The sequence below is a fragment of the Musca vetustissima genome, unplaced genomic scaffold (genome assembly GCF_032173495.1).
Source record: "Musca vetustissima isolate MV318-11 ecotype Yass unplaced genomic scaffold, APGP_CSIRO_Mvet_v1 utg10220, whole genome shotgun sequence".
Lineage (NCBI taxonomy): Eukaryota > Metazoa > Arthropoda > Insecta > Diptera > Muscidae > Musca > Musca vetustissima.
In genome coordinates, this window is record NW_026881786.1 from 82,729 (window position 1) to 99,772 (window position 17,044).

Sequence of the window (17,044 nt, forward strand, 5' to 3'; positions counted from 1 at the left end):
ATTAAGCTATTTATACCCTTCACCACACTGTGGTACAGGGTATTATGTCTTTGTGCATATGTTTGTAACAGGCAAAAGGAAACGAGATAGACACATGGTTCCTTTTGAGAATATGCATAGAATCACTTTCTAAGTCGATTTATGCATGTCCGTCCGTCCGTCCGTCTGTCCGTCTGTCTGTCTGTCTGTCTGTCCATGTTAAATTGTAAACAAAGTACAGGTCGCATTTATGATCCGAATTGAATGAAATTTGGCATAGGTCACTTATTCGGCCCAAGGACGAACCCTATTGAAATTGGGAAAAATCGGTTCAGATTTAGATATAGCTCCCATATATATTTAACCGATTTAATGTAAACGGCCCCTATATATCTTTCGATTTGCACGAAATTTGGTACAGCTTAATCATTTAGGTCTAGAATGATGTCTGCCAAGTTTCGTGAAAATCGGTCCAGATTTAGATATAGCTCCCATATATAGTTTCGTCCGATTTCATGTATATGGTGCCCCAAAGTTCCTATATATCTTTTGATTTGCACGAAATTTGGTATAACGTACTGAATTAAGCCTAGAGTGATGTCTGCCAAGTTTGGAGAAAATCGGTCCAGATTTAGATATAGCTCCCATATATAGTTTCGTCCGATTTCATGTAAAAGGTGCCCCAAAGTCCCTATATATCGATTTGCGCGAAATTTGGCATAACGTACTGAATTTGGTACAGCCAGATTTAGATATATCATTTAGATTTCATGTAGAAGTCCCTATATATGATTTGCACGAAATTTGGTACAGCCTAATCATTTAGGTCTAGAATGATGTCTGCCAAGTTTCGTGAAAATCGGTCCAGATTTAGATATAGCTCCCATATATAGTTTCGTCCGATTTCATGTAAATAGTGCCCAAAGTCCCTATATATCTTCTGATTTGCACGAAATTTGGCATAACGTACTGAATTAAGCCTAGAGGGATGTCTGCCAAGTTTGGAGAAAATCGGTCCAGATTTAGATATAGCTCCCATATATAGTTTCGTCCGATTTGATGTAAATGGTCCACCAAAGTCGCTAAATATCTTCCGATTTGCACGAATTTTGGCATAACGTACTGAATTGAGTCTAGAATGATGTCTGCCAAGTTTCGTGAAAATAGGTCCTGATTTAGATATAGCTCCCATATATAGTTTCGTCCGATTTCATGTAAATGGTGCACCAAAGTCCCTATATATCCTTCGATTTGCACGAAATTTGGCATAACGTACTTAATTGAGCCTAGAATGATGTCTGCCAAGTTTCGTGAAAATCGGTCCAGATTTAGATATAGCTCCCTTTTATTATAGATTGATTTTAAGTAATTGACGTACTAAGGAACCAATTGGAATAAAACGTTCTGAAAGTTGTATAACCTAACCTGTGACAAGTTTGTTTGAAATCGCTCAATATTTGGATAGAGCTTCCATATATATTTTCGCCCGATTTCTAGTAAATTGGGCATCAAACTCCTCATGTTAGTCAGATTGACATCAAATTTTGCACAACTTAAAAAATTGAGCATAGAATTACGTAGTTGCGTTTTCTAGAAGTGCAGACATAGCCCAACGGATGACCTATTTATATTTGTTTGAAGTCGATTGACATACTTTATGGATAGATCTATGTAGATTCACATTTAGATAAATATCACATTTTTTTCATCCAATTTTATGTTATAGTCCTGCTTAATATACCCATAGTGGTGAAGGGTAAAATATAGTCGGCCCCGTCCGACTTTACTACTTTCCTTACTGGTTTTATATTGATATCTTCATATCAATTAAAAATAAGTTCGAAAATTAGATTTATGCAAATAACAAACGTTCCTAAATTCCGCAGATTAAAAACTGACTGTGTATTTGAATTACCTCAAGTAATTACAAATAAAGACTTATAGACTATATAAGTAAAAAAAGTTATAGTATTTTATAAGAACTTGTATGCTAAAAATATATTAAATATATTACTGTTAAAAACAAATCAAAATGGACTGAAAAATGAATTATAACTAAGTAGAATTGTTTACAAAATATGATATGTAAGAAGAAACATTAACTTTTGTAACACTGATTAAATAATATTTACAAAATTAATTTTTAAAAACCGCTTGCAAAACAAGTCACAATATGAATTTATTATTTTTGAGTTTAACATAGATATCTAAGACCTCTTTTGTTTGTAAATGAATTAACAAAGATACGTTTTTACAAAATAAAGAAAAATAAAAAAATAAGTATGTGAATATATTCTTGTCTAAATGGTAAATAATGCCTGAACATATTCACACAACAAATGAAACCCGTTCATAAAAAATTAACAATTTCATAAAATCAAAGAAACCCTTTCATTATTTAAATGTACATCATTCATTTAGCATATGAAGGGGTTTCATTTGTTGTATTAATGTTTCATTTGCTGTATGAATATGTTTCATTCAATCTATGAACACATTTCATTGGATTTATGAAGACATTTTATTCTATTCATGAATAAATTTCATTATATCTATGAAGATGTTACATTGAATTAACGATTATGTTTCATAGAATAAATGAAAGCTTCATTAAATCAATGAATTTATTTCATTACATCAATGAACATGTTTCATTGGGTTAATGACTTTGTCGTTAGTCCAATGAAACTTTTTCAATATATGTGTGAATATGATTCATTCGACGAATGCAACTATACATTAAATATGTGAAGATATTTCATATATTCTATGAACTTGTTTCAATACATCTATGAATGGTTGTCATTAATCTAATGCAATATTTCATCCATCCAATGATGGAAACGTTTCATTAAATAAATGTTTTCGAATCATTCATCCAATGAAATGTTTCTTTGGTCTTTTTTTAATGAAACATTTCATTGGGCCAATGCAGAAATTCATTATATTGATGCAGAAATTTCTCTCAGTGTAGGGTATCATATGGTCGGCCCCGTCCGACTAAACAGCTCCGCTCACTGGTTCAAATGTGGCTGTAACAGTTTGCAATGTTCGACTCATTATATCGATTTCACCGGCCTAGGCGAGTAACATGTATTGCATTAGGTCTTTTCCAGTATTTGGCGCAGTGTGAAAATCTGGTCTATGATGGATTTGTCAGGTCCAATATGGTTCATTGGCATGGTTCAATAATGTCATTGATCATTGGATTCAGTTGTTCACATAGCACGCTGGATACCACTTCATATGCGATGGGAAGAAGACTTATTCATTTATAGTTGTCACATATCGTCTTGTCTCCTTTTTTGTGCACGGGACACAGGATGCTGAGATTCCAATCATTTGGCACGTATTCCTCTAGCCAAATTGTATTAATCAGCTGGTGCATGCTCCTGACCAGAATCTGACCACCAGTCTTGAATAGTTCGGCTGGTAACCCATCTGCAGCTGCTGCTTTATTATTCTTCAGCCGATTGATTGCTGTTCTGACCTCATATTGGCTAGGTGGTATAACTTAATACCGTCATCTGTTATAGGTTCTGCTCCTTCCAGATCTTCAACACGCTTTATTATCTGTCACCAGGCTTCCTGCTTCATCTCTACAGGAGGATGTGGGAACGCATCAAAACCTTCTAGAACATGTGGGAACGCTTCTGTCTCTAGAACATGCAACCCATAAAACTATGTTTCGATGGACGGTTTTTATCTATGGCTCATCATGAAGCTAATCGACTGGTGTAACAAGGAGACACTATGTTGCAGTTCTCAGGGTGATGTCCACACTCACTTCTTGGGATCTGTCAAACTTTAAATGCGACAGTCGTCCTTCCTGGGTTCGAGAGTCACTTAAACGTTGATCACAATTTACTGGTCACATTGTTGTATTGCTTCAGGTGGTCTAACCGGAGGTCGTAACACGCCAGCTCGCCAAATTCATTAATCATTATCGTGGCCTCTACAGAGAATTTTGGGTCTTATTTCGTTGAATCGTTCGGCAGGAAATTTCCCGAAAAAATCTCAGCTACCCGATGACCTGAGAAAATAAACAGCTCTCTGAAACAGTTATTGAAACACTCTCCGAAGTCTTTCCAATTAGCTTCTCCATGGTTCAAGAAATTATCGCGTTCAGATGTTATTAAGATAGGTAGCTCTTTGAATCAGAGATTAGAAACCCCTTCTGAAAGCTTGCCCAATAGCTTTCACATTGTTCAGGAAGTTTTAAAGTTATGTGGTCTGCAAACGGAGGTAAAGATTGAAAACTTTTTTTAAACCGGTATATTGCCAGATTATGTCATTTATCATATCTACTGCCACTATGACCATTCACCTTGTGGAATATTTGGAACTATAAATTTGCTTGGCCACAACTCTTGATGGACCTTGAAATCGCCTAGTATTCACCGACTCATTAACTCCTCAGTTTTACTGTTCGGAGTAGGGATTAGTCTTTCGACAAATCGATTAATCGACTTTTTGTATGGAAAGTCTAAAAGTCGCGGTCGACTTTTGAACTTTAATTAACCACGCATTCATAAATGCGTGGTTAATTATCACAAAGCCCAAATTGCCCAACAAGTACACATTCTAGAACTTTACTTTATCTGTTGACAACAATTCAAGCAAAAAAAAAAAATCAAATTTTTTGTAGATTTTGCAATAGCCGGTAAAAGCCGAAAATCGATTTAAAACAGGTTTGAAAAAAATCAAAAGATCGAAAAGTCGACTTTTTAGTCGAAGACAAAAATCGAAAAGTCTAAAAATCGACTTTTAGGTCAGAAAAGAAAATCGAAAAGTCGACTACATAATTCGGAGGCCTATGCAGTTAGGCAGTGTCGAACAACAAACTTTCATGTTAGATGCAGCATAAATTACTATTCAAACACACTATTCAGACATTATTAAACTTAGTCCTATGGGTAGGCGCCCATAGGACCAAGTTTCATAATTTCTTTATATTACACCGTTCTCCCGATAAAAATAACTTCCAGCCTCTAGTCGACATATTTTTTTGTAATTCAATGCGTTCCATAGAATGTAGGATTGTTTAAATAAATAACCCCATATTACTTTTTAATTTGACCCCCATAAATATTCTAACTATAGATCTGGTACAATTATGCAAGGAACTGCAATATTCAGCTGATTTGATTGTATCGTAATACTCGTGTCAAGTTCGATATGACATTTTTGATTTATGTAGAACGACCCAGCCGGAAAATTTTGTAAACATTCTATTTGAAATAAAAAAGTACGATAATACAATTTTGAGCTTTACAATATAGGGTATTTAAAACCATTTTGTGAAATGTTTGGCATTAATCATTGCTATATTTCCAAAATATGCAAAATATCAATGAAATAGCAACAGAAATTCGTGGCCATTTTGGTTTACAATTTACTTCTATTTCCTAATGGGCACATTTGAAGCAGTAAATCATTTTGTAATGAAAAATCGCCATTTTCTACGCTATTTTTAGCGTTTTTGTATTAGTTACCTCTACATATGGCAATGACTCAATTGGAAGAAAGATCTGGAATCTGGAATCCATAGAATTATAAAATTTCTAAATTTTCATTATTGTTTTTCAATTATATTCTGAAAATTGAAAAATATTTAATTTTGAAAACAAATTAAATTTATTTATATTTCGTAGTAGTGTTACATACGAAAACAATTTTCTATGTGGTTGTTGCTGAATTGTATTTGTTGTAGTTTTGAAGTTACCTTGTATAATTCATGCTATAGCTATTCAACATATAGAACAAAACTGAGATTTTTTAAATTAAAATTTCTAATTAATTTTCTACAAATTGTGTTACCTTTTCTCCAACAGGTGAACTTATCATTGTACGCCAGAAATAGTGCAAATGTTTATAAACCATTTCTGATTAATACTACCATAAATGTGTGCCGACTATATGCGAAAAATATGCAGAATGCTTATGGGAAAATTATAAAAACGGTTTACAAATATTAATCACTCGTGTCCATATTCGGTAAGTATATACACATATTTCCAATCACGAAATTTCTCAAACGATTTTAAGTCACTTTCATTATTTTCTATTTTGCAAATTTTGGTTTTTATTTTCTTATATAATCTGTATCCCTTTCTTTTCAAAAACAGGGCCATATATTCGTTCGAGATGGATTTTGGGATTTTTCGCTATTACCCGTTGCCATGCCGCCAAATATGTATAAAGTTGTATTTACCTTCTACGAAAATTATCCATTAAAAAATTTTGGTTTTGTGGAATTTTATTTTGAATTTATTGAAACGAGAACCAAAACCAGAGCGTTATAACTATAAAAACATAAATTTGTGTGTGTGTGTGTGTGTGTTATTTATTTTTACAAAGATGTCTCTATAAAAAAGTAATAAAGTTGGTTATGAAATTTAGAACTTATACAATTGTATGTAAATAAATTCGTTAGCGAATGTGTTAGTTAAACATGTTATTATTAACATATTATTTTATTTTTAAAGAAAACTGCATATGTCAGAAAAACTATGCTATCCACACATTAATATCGACCGTAAATTAAATTTGAGTACCATTTAGTACCAAATTTCATGATTCGAGCTCTACAGGTTCACAAAAATTCCAATTGTTCCAAATTTAGTGCAAAGTAGTATCAATTTCAAAAACTTCCTACATATCCCAATCCTTCACCCCCACAGTGATCATAAATCCAAGTTTCAGGATTCCCCACAATTCAAATTGTACCAAATTTAGTACACATTTTTTAAACTTCCTACAAATTCCGATCTTACACCTCAACAGTGATCATGACTCTAAATTTCATGATTCTAGCTCCATCAACGACCACCAATCGAAATTACAGAGTTCTAGCTCTACCGGTTCGCCAAATACAAATGGTATCACATTTAGTATTTTTCGTAGCGTTCTAGTACGTATTTCCAAAAACCCAGCCTTATCTGTCACATTTGGACCAAGAGTGACCCTCACCCAAAATTTCAAGATTCTAGCTTCAGCCGTTTCGCCTGGACGTTGATGAATCGTTAAATCAGTCAGCCAGTCAGTCAATCACTTTATTCTTTTACTAGCATATACCCGCTACTTCGTTAGCGAATGTCGGATGTATTCAAAACCACCCTATATCGACCATTATTAAAAATTTAGAACCATTTAGTACCATAGTATGTTCTCAAATATACCTCTGTATCTCAACCCTACACACCCATTCCGACCGCAACAGAAATCTACCTCTATACTAAATTTGGTGTAAGTTTTTACCATTTGTACTCTTGTTATACTTATTTTGAAAAAAAAAATCACCCAAATCCAAATTGAGTATCAGTTAGTGCACATTAATATAAATTTCCATAACTACCTACTTTAGCAATCAAAAGTACGAATTTCCAACACTTCCCACATACCCCAATCTTAATTCCAAATTTCCAAATTCTATCGGTTCACTTAAATCCAATTTGCATCACATTTAGTACCACATAGAACACATAACTAAAAATTTCCATTACTACCTACATCATGCAATCAAATTGAAATCATGAATTAGATAAAATCTTAATTATAATCCAAATAGTATCAAATTTAGTACACAGTAGTACGAAGTTCCAAAACTTTCTACTTAACCCAAACATACACTCCCACAGTGATCCTAAATCCAAGTTTCAGGATTCCAACTCTATTGGTTCACCCACAATTCAAATTGTACCAAATTTAGTACGTAGTTGTACCAATGTCCAAAACTTCCTACACCCCACAGTCATCCTAAATCCAAGTTTCAGGATTCCAACTTGTGGGTCAACCCCACAATTCAAATTGTACCAAATTTAGGACACAGTAGTACCACTTTCCAAAACTTCCTGCATACCTCAATCCTACATCCCCACAGTGATCCTAAATACAAGTTTCAGGACTCCAACTCTATAGGTTCACTCACAATTCAAATTGTACCAAATTTAGTACACAATAGATCGAATTTCCAAAACCTCCTTCTTACCCCAAACCTACACCCCTACAGTGATACTAAATCCAAGATTCAGGATTCCAACTCTATCGCTTCACCCATAGTTTAAATTGTACCAAATTTAGTACACAGGAGTACGATTTTCCAAAATCTCCTTCTTAGCCCAAACCAACACCCCCACAGTGTTCCTAAATCCAAGTTTCAGGATTCCAACTTTATCGGTTCACCCACAATTCAAATGGTACCAAATTTAGTACACAGTAGTACGAATTTCTAAAACATTCTACACACCCCAATCATACCCCCACACTGATTATAAAACCAAGTTTCAGGATTCCAACTCTATCGCTTCACCCACAATTCAAATTGTACTAAATTTAGTACATAGTTGTACTAATTTCCAAAATTTTCTACATACCCTAATTCTACACCTCCACTGTGATCCTAAATCAAAATTTCAGGATTCCAACTCTATCGGTTCACCCACAATTCAAATTGTACAAAATTTAGTACATAGTAGTACCAATTTACAAAACTTCCTACATACCCGAATTATACACCTCCACGGTGATCCTAAATCAAAATTTCAGGATTCCAACTCTATCGGTTCACCCACAATTCAAATTGTACCAAATTAAGTACACATTAGTACCAGTTTCCAAATCTTCCTACATACTCCAATTCTACACCTCCACAGTGATCCTGAATCAAAATTTCAGGATTCAAACTTTGTCGCTTCACCCACAATTTAAATTGTACCAAATTTAGTACACATTAGTACAAATTTCTAAAACTTACCACATATTTCAGTCTTACACTTCAACAGTCATGATTCTAGCTCTATTGGTTCACCTAAAATTCAAATTGTACCAAATTTAGTACCATTTAGTACCCATAAGTATTATTTTCTTAAAATGAATCCTGACCCTAATCCTACATCCCTACAATGATCCTAACTCCAAACTTCATTGTTCCAGCTCTATCGCTTCACCCAAACCCAAATTGTACCAATTATAGTACGATTTAGTACTTTTTGTACACATAAGTAAAAATTTTCAAAACTACGTACATATCATAATCCTACACTCCGACGGTAATGTTAATTTCAATTTTCAGGATCCCAGCTCGATTTGTACCTCCAAATCAAATTTGTACCAAATATAGTACCATATAGTACTTTTCGTACACATGAGTACACGCTTTCCAAACTCTCCTCATATCGACCCTACTTCTCAACGTTATTTTACATTCCAAATTTCAAGTTTTTAGCTCAATCCATTCACATGCTACGAAATTGTACCAAATTTAGTACATTTTCGTACTTTTCGGATAGTTATAGTTCGAATTTCCAAAAACCCTTTAGTACAGCTATCCTACAGTCAATCAAATTTCAGAGTTCTAGCTCCACCGGTTCGCCAAATACAAATGGTATCACATTTAGTACTTTTTAGTACTTTTCATACCGTTCTAGTACGAATTTCCAAAAACCAAAAAACCTTTGGACCAAGAGTGACCATCACCCAAAATTTCAAGATTCTAGCTTCAGCCGTTTCGTCTAGGGCGTTGATGAATCGTTAAATCAGTAATCGTTACTCTTTTATTAATATAGAATTAGTACTTTTCGTACCGTTCTAGTACGAATTTCCAAAAACCCAGCCTTATCTGTCACATTTGGGCCAAGAGTGACCCTCACCCAAAATTTCAAGATTCTAGCTTCAGCCGTTTCGTCTGGGCGTTGATGAATCGTTAAATCAGTCAGTCAATCACTTTACTCTTTTATTAGTATAGATTAGTATAGATTAATACATACGAACTCAGAACATAATAAAGTCGAACAGGATCAACTATATAGTATCCCACACCACTTTGGATATACACAAGATGGTTTTGTATGTGGCATCTTGATGGACCCTTTTGTATATGAGCCGACATTCGGCAATTTATTCAAAATTTAACGTAAATCTGGCCGACTGCGTGACTTTGGTGTACCATTTTATGAAATCGGACAAAATTATATATGAAAACTGCAGTTTTATTTTAAATCGGTACATAGCGTTGAATAACGTTGACATAAGTAATTCGCGGTGGTCTGATACTGAACGACTGAAGCCAATGTTCAACGATATTATTGGACTTATCAATGCGGCAAATTCTCTATAGACCAGATTTTCACACTGCGACAACCCTATCCGATCTGTGGTGCGTAAAGCCATGTCGGCGTTCGGCATTCCTGCAAAAGTATTACGTCTATGCAGAATAACTTTTACTGGCACAAGGTCAGCAGTTAAAGTTAGAAAGAACCTCTCGGAGCCATTCAATACCGAACGAGTATTCAGGTGACAGTTTATCGTGTGATCTATTTAACGTCCTGTTGAAAAAGGTCACACCAAACAGCTCATGTTACTCGCCTACGTCGATGACATCGACATAATCGGTTGATTGCGAGCGGTAACAGACATCTTAGAACAAATTGAGGAGCCTGCCAAAGTGGGTCTGGCGAGAAGACCAAGCTGATGGTATCAATGCCCAGTAGACTCGGACCAACTGTAGAACTTGAAAACTACAGCTTTGAAGTGGTGAATGGTTTTATATATCGCCTTGGTATCGCCATAAATAAAACTAATGACATCAGTTTTGAAATTCGGCAAAGGATAATGTTGGCCAACAGATGCTGCTATGATCTACGTAAGCAGTTTAGAAACAAGGCCACATTATCGAAACATGATCTTTGAAATCGGAAAAGCTGCTCACAAGACCGACGCGAATGGAATTTGTTTCTTGAGCTCGGCCTATGGAACAAATGTCTCGAGCCAGCTTTGTGGGGAAGTACTAGAAGAAGTGGAACAGACAGAGACCCATCTTCGACCCCTTAGCGTCATATGATGAGTGCAAGGAATTGGGGAAGGAATGCAAGGAAAAGTCCCATTTTCCTACTTAATTTTCCGCAAACCTTCAACCAGAGAGAGAGAGGTACAAGAAGGAGTGGACCGATAACTCCTATCTTCGAACTTGACTTGAGTTTGAAAGAGATATTACGATATGCACAGTATGGATCAAATCGAACATCCTCATTCGCCCAATAACTATCATCCGCTTGTGATAACCAATGAACCACATGGAGGCTACGACTCACAGTGGGAAAAACTGCAGATCTAGCGCGCAGAAAATAAAAGTAAATGTTTTACTGTATGTTTATCGATATTTTGGATAAGAATAGATTTAGATGGACAATTTTAATTATTTAATAAAAAAATTTGGCATTTTTTTATTAACCCATTAAGTGCCGATTTTTTTTAGAAAAACACTTAAATTTTTAGGTGAAAATTACTATTTTGAAGCATTTGAAACATTTTATAATAAGCAACATTTTTTGTTATAACTAATAGTACTCCTAAAATGGGAGCTTCATTTAAAAATTCCGAAACATTTGGAGGGTATAAAGTGGGTTAAGGGCAAACACTATTTTTATTATATATATCTTTATTATTGTTAATATTACATATCTAAAACATTACACTATATATATTTTACAAAATTTAGGCATTACTTATTAAATACTAATCAGAATCCGAGTTTTGATCTGAATTAGTTGGTAGTATTGGAACCTCCAGTAGTTTAAGGACTTTTTCAGATAGTGGCTCACTATATCGATGGTAAAGAGATGTACTACGAGACAAACTCTATAATTTTGGATCAGAAGAAATAAGCAACCTATTGAAAAGATCCCTCATTTTTTCCTCACCACTAATTTTTCTGGTGTACAGTTGCCTGTAGTTCCGAAAGTCCTTATTTCTGGATTCCATGGCTTCTTCAGACAACATTCCTATGGGCAAAGCTGCACATTTAGTTATATCAACTCCATGCACTAATATTTTGTGTATGCTTGAAGGCATATAGAACCAAGAATATAATTCCACGAAAAGAATAAATGTTTCCTCAGTAAGCTTTTTAAAAGACTCTGTGTTAATAGCATATCCACATGCCATGGTTGAAAAAATTATACTAAAATGTTTAATTAATTTTTCATCAACACCAGTTATCGACGATGCCAAGCCAGGTTGGCTAAAAAAACGCCTAGCAGTATTGCCATCGTTTGTTGTTCCAGATACTGACTTAGGTGTGTCAACAATAATGTGCATTTCTTCCTTCAAATCATTAATGATACGTGCCTTCCTTTCTTCGAAAAGTGGCCGATCGGAGCTATTAATTTTCCACTTTTTCTAAACCAGTCGGTATGAAATGTGCAATATACATTCTAAACATCGAATCCTTGCATGTAAGGTAGACAGGCCGTATTCGTATAAGTTGATGTTTGGTTTTAGTGACGAAATTTTGTTGTAATCATTCATTACTTTTGGTGTTATGTGCTTATGCGAAAACCATAAATGTAGGTAAAACCGTGTATATATGAATGTTACACCAATGATATTTTTCAGGGTTCATAAAGTGGACCCTTTACTTGCGGTATTTTAGAAGACTCTTACAACCGATTTCGTTGTAATTTCAATTTTTATTTAGAAAGACATTTGGAATAAATGTATATTCAGTGCATGAGTTTAAAATCAACGTTTGGAGCAGCTTACTTAAATACCCTCATTTTCATACTCACACCCAGTACTCTGGAACCTTAGGATGGACATTTTGAACTTGTATTTTTCTTATCTGCTATGCTGTGATCTATTCCATCTATTATATCAAAAAAAAAAAATTCACAAATTTTTAATTTTATTTGAACAAAACCTTAAAAAAACTTCCTACACCAAATTGGCATTTTTTAAACAAAATTGCCATAAATCCGAGAGTCGCAGGAAGTCGCAGGAAAAAATTTAGTATGATGTTCTAGACAGACACACAAGAAAAATAAAACAAAAATCAACGCTGAACTCGACTGCACTCCATACTAAACCCCTATTTTAATTGAAGGAATTTAAAAAAAAAAAAAAAAACGGACCTTACATATATTTAGCCCGAAACACCTAAATTAAAATAACTTATGGGTTATATAACTATACCATTTAATTAAATACCAATACTATATATCAAAAATGGACAAAATTTTATAATAATATATTCACAGAATGCACACGACCATCGCAATTTTATAGCTAAAAAATATCATTTTTAACATTGGAAAAAATTTCTATTTTAAATGTACCGTTATTCCGTTCTAGCTTATTAATTCGGATTATTTTATACGGACTTAAGTACTCTCAATACTCTACTTTAAAACTGCATTAATGTTTTAAAGTTTCCTTCAACCTCATTTTTTTTTATTTTCTGCGCGCTAGATCGGTATTTTTTCCCACTCCTGCGGGGGAGAAGACTATCTATACTAAAAAAAAGAGTAAAGTGATTGGCTGACTGACTTAACGATTCATCAACGCCCAGACGAAACAGCTGAAGCTAGAATCTTTTAGGTGAGGGTCACTCTTGGTCCAAATGTGTCAGATAAGGCTGGATTTTTCGAAATTCGTACTATAACGATACGAAAAGTATTAAAAGTGATACCATTTGTATTTAGCGAACCGGTAGAGCTAGAACTCTTAAGATGTAGCAAGGAATTATTTGGAAATTCGAAGTATAAATATCCCAAAAGGTACTAAAATGTACTAAATTTGGTACAATTTCGTAGCATGTGAATCGAAAGAGTAAACACTTGAAATTTGAAATGCGAAGTAGGGTTGAGAAATAGGCTCGATATAAGGATATGGTTTTGAAAGTGTGTACTCATGTGCACGAAAAGTACTATATGGTACTATATTTTTGTACAAATTTGATTTGGAGGTACAAATCGAGCTGGAATCCTGAAAATTGAAATTAACATTTCCGTCGGAAATAAATGTTTGCCAACTATACGCTAAAAATATGCAAAGTGCTTATGGGAAAATTGTCAACAATGTATTCACCACATTTACAAACATAAATCATTCATGTCCTTATTCGGTAAGTACGAGTATGCACATGGATTTTACATGAAGGTAATGGGTTTTAAACATAGTAAATTAATTGATTTTGATTATTACAGGGTCGCATAGTCGTTCGGAATGGATATTGTGATTTTTCACTTATACCGGTGGCCATACCGCCAAATATCTATAAAATTGTATTTACGTTCTAAGAAAATTATCCAGTAACAAATTATGGTTTTGTCGAATTATATTTTGAATTTATTGAAACCAGAACGAAGTCCAGACTATATTGAAATATATATTTTGTTATAAAAAATAATAAGAAATAAAATAGTTAAGACAATGCGAAATAAAATCTGTATATTATTATCTTTTAAAATGGCTATAGTTAATGCTTTAAAATAGACATAAAAACGGACGGACATGCATGGTCAAAATTAACTCAAAATTAACCATGGTTCTAGCTCGTTTCCTTTTGCCTGTTACAAACATATGCACAAAGACATTATACTCTGTACTACGGTGTGAAGAAGGGTCAAAACACACCACAGTTATACACAATAAATACCCCGTATCACACTGTGGTCCGACCGTCAATCTGTCCCTGTTAAATTGTAAACACATTACAGGTCGCATTTATGATTCGAATTGGATGAAATTTGGCACAGCTCATCTATTTAGCCCAAGGACGAACCCTATTGAAATTTGGAAAAATTGGTTTAAATTTAGGTATAGCTCCCACATATATATCTTTCGATTTGCACGAAATTTGGCATAGCGTACTGAAATGAGTCTAGAATGATGTGTGTTAAGTTTCGTGAAAATTGGTTCAGATTTAGATATAGCTCCCATATATATTTTCGTCCGATATAATTTAAATAGTCTACAAAAGTCCCCATATATCTTGCAATTTGCACGAAATTTGGCATAGCGTACTGAATTGGGTCTAGAATGATGTGCGTTTAGTTTCGTGAAAATCGGTTCAGATTTAGGTATAGTTCCCAAATATTCAAATTCAGATATAGCTCCTATACATTATAGTCCGATTTTAAGTAAATGGTGCACCAAAGTCCCTATATAACCTTCGATTTGCACGAAATTTGGCATAGCGTACTTAATTTAGCCTAGAACGATGTGTGCTGAATTAGGTCCAGAATAATGTGTGCTAAGTTTCTTGAAAATTCGGTTTAGATTTAGATATATCTCCCATATATATTATCGTCCGATTTAATGAAAATGGTTCATCAAAGTCCCTATATAACTTTCGATTTGCACGAAATTTGGCACAGCGTACTGAAATGAGTCCAAAATGATGTGTGTAAAGTTTCCTGAAAATCGGTTCAGATTTAGTTATAGCTCAAATATATATTTTCGACCGATTTAAATAGATTACCAAACTCCCTATATATATTTCCATTTGCACAAAATTTGGCATAACGTACTGAATTGGATCTAGAGTGATGTGTGTTAAGTTTCGTGAACATCGGTTCAGATTTCGATATAGCCCTCATCTATATTTTCGTCCGATTTTATGTAAATGGTGTGCCAAAGTCCCTAAATATCATTCGATTTGCACGAAATTTGGCATAGCGTACTGAATTGGGTCTAAAATTATGTCTGTGAAGTTTCGTGAAAATCGGTTCAGATTTAGATATAGCTCCCATATATATTTTCGCCCGATTTTATGTAAATTGTGCACTAAAGTCCCTACATATTCTTGGATTTCCACGAAGTTTGTCATGGCGTACTGAATTGTGTTTAGAATGATATGTGGTATGTACAGAATAGCGCGTATCAATTTTGCTATAAAAAGTTTTCCATAAATTTGTCCCATGGTAGGCAGACGGCTCTAAATCTGCCCAAAACAAATTAAATTTATCATGGGTTGCAGAACGAGGGAACAATGACATGCAAATGTAAGGATACATATACCCAAAGTGGTGATGGGTATCATATAGTTGGTCCAGTCCGACTTTACTACCTTCCTTACTGGTTGTACTTGTCATTCACGAAAATCAAATAAAACATGTGCAGTTAACGATTTTCGTTGCCGAGAAATTGTCCATACATTTTTACTAGTTTACGCGTGTATTCAATTATTTGATCATTTTCCACATGAACGGCGATAATGATTATAAAATTTTATCTGAACATTATATTGCAATAAAAATTTATGTTTAGAAATTTTAATAAAATGTCACGTTGGCTAAAATAAATATTGAAAAACTATAGAATTTCTGCAAACTTTGTGAACACATTGAAGTTTTCGGCAATTTGTTGAATTTAAAACGTGGCATTATGTCCTATTATATTTTATTGGTCATTGCTTGTTCGACCGTAAGTTCCTAATTTCCATAAGTGTAAGCCAATTATTGATATTTTTTCAAATTTCCAGTTAATATTGGGTGAAGAGTATTTGAAGATAACCAAAATTGTATGTGAAACACATCCCACATATATTCATAATCACTCGTGTGCCCTGAAACCGGTCAATCGTTATAAAACTTATATTTTAATGAATTGTTGGATTAAGAAAGAGTTTAAGAATTCCTCAGTGAGTATATATTAACTATAGTTCGAAACGGTTCGACCGGATCGAACTTATTTTACACTCCAACATCATCCACAATGCTTTCAAAACTCCTTGAATTGGAGATAACTGTAAGTGGGAATGAAATTGTATGCAGTAGGCTGTTTATTATGCAAAATTACAGACCAGAAAATTAAAAAGGGGCCTTTTTTACGAGGGGTATGTTAAAACATGGACTAAAATTGAAGGTGGTCTAGGAGTACGTTCTGTATTCATCCGAAATCTAGAATGACAAATAACAGAAATTAGACAACAAACTTCAAAATACTGAGGGTTATATAGGGGATACTGCGAAATTTGAGTCAATATTATTAATTTTTATCGGCAGGTTGGCCATACATTCAAAATACAAAATTTCAGCCAATACCGATGAAGAAATGTATCCAATATCCCCAAAATACCGAATATTAAATGGTACTACACTGAAATTTCAGTAAATATTAATCATATTTTTTATCCCCTATGCTGTACATTCAAAATAAGGGTATTTCAGGAGAAAACCAAATTACAGCCCATTCCGATGCAAAACGTATGCAACATCACCAAAATATCGAATATTAGGGAGTACCGTTATAAGGGGGCTACACTGAAACTTGGGTCAATATTATT